Raw genomic sequence first — 1,420 nt, 5'->3', positions numbered from 1 at the left:
GTTTATATTTATAGTACTTTGACTCAGTCAAGCCCACTTATTAACTTTAAAAGCCTAAGTTATTTCCCCTTCCTTGATAGCTGTCTGATTGGGCAAATTATTAAAAACAAACTTAACCGATCACTTAGATTCATATAGATATATATTCACTATATGATATGTGTTAATTACTTTCAACTTTATGGGAATCAGTAACGTGCCTCCTACCCATCCCTTTACGTTTAAAACACGACACGAATACATTTTCTTATCATATCATGTATACGTGTAGAACATTTCATCAGTGATGACGAGCAACAAAGAAAACGAAAAGTTTATCTACCTGGCAATTTAGCGGAAGTACATCCACATCTCGGTATTGTCGACCAACAGCCAACAACCAAACACCCCGTCATCACTGTTCACCAATCTAGATTTATTCTTACAAATTTGTGGACTTTTGGGTGACGCAAGTTTGTGTGTCATTCATTGCATTAAAGGTAATTTATACACAATCATCAATGAGAACTATATCTCTAAAAATAGTTGCAAGGCTTTAAAATGGGCTCGTTAGCACTGAGGAAGTCAGTGAGTTTGCTTGTAACACAAACAACAGCCTCGCATGGACGGTTCTCCAAGAAAATTCAAAACTGTTAGTGTTAGAAGAGTAAAACTGAAAGTTCCACTTTTCATAACAGTACAGATCTAACACCAACTTGTCAACTAGATCTACCTACTCGTCCAGGACTCAGGTGTTATATTAGAATGGGCACCCAGCAGGAGCGCTGCTGCAGCAGTGGTCAAAGTCAAAGGCCACCTCTATTCTCACCTGGGTGAGAATAGTGCAGGCGAGTCTTTTGGTTATTTTCACCCGGTGCGCGTTCACCGTTATAGCCTAGATCTAGGCCAACTAATTTTGCATTCACCCTAAACCACAAAATTCTACACTGTGATAACAAAAATTGTAGAAGGCCACCTCTATTCTCACCCTGGGTGAGAATAGATCTAGTGCAGGCGAGTCTTTTACTTTTGGCTATTCTCACCCAATGCGCGTTCACCGTTATAGCCTAGATCTAGGCCAACAAATTTTGCGTTCACCCTAAACCACAGAATTCTAGGCTGGATTGTACTTTCGAAGTGACTATTCGGACTCGAGTCCGAATATGAATAAATGTTATTCGGACTCTGATTCTTGTCCAGCATGACATCACTTCCGACTTCCGACTCCCTGTGACTCGTGACTCCGGCTTCCTGTCCTGCCTCACTCGTGACTCACCTCAGGATGGGGAGAAACCGGGATCGCTTCGGGCAAAATGGCGTTTTGACGAGCAGGAGCCGAGTTTTTTAAATCTTTTGATGAATTTGAGGCCGGCCTGAAAAATTATAGCGCTTTTAATAAATGTTTATTTGTCAAGAGGTCATCAGAAGCAATTAAAGATGG

The 1,420-nt window shown here is 40.9% G+C and overlaps 1 protein-coding gene across 3 annotated transcripts in view; it reads left to right on the top strand.

Moving 5' to 3' along the window:
- The first annotated feature begins 331 nt into the window (after positions 1 to 331).
- Positions 332 to 1,420, top strand: part of LOC101861486 (B-cell receptor-associated protein 31) — a 25,676-nt gene continuing 24,587 nt past the window's right edge. For 2 of the 3 annotated variants that reach the window (XM_005090909.3, XM_005090910.3), the window contains exon 1: positions 332 to 479. The gene's annotated coding sequence lies outside the window, so the exon portion shown is untranslated. Of the gene's footprint in view, positions 480 to 562; positions 732 to 1,420 lie in introns of those variants that run through there. The other variant, XM_005090911.3, reaches the window with a different exon arrangement.

This window comes from Aplysia californica, unplaced genomic scaffold (assembly GCF_000002075.1).
Source record: "Aplysia californica isolate F4 #8 unplaced genomic scaffold, AplCal3.0 scaffold00023, whole genome shotgun sequence".
NCBI lineage: Eukaryota > Metazoa > Mollusca > Gastropoda > Aplysiida > Aplysiidae > Aplysia > Aplysia californica.
This window is presented reverse-complemented; position numbering and strand designations above follow the sequence as displayed.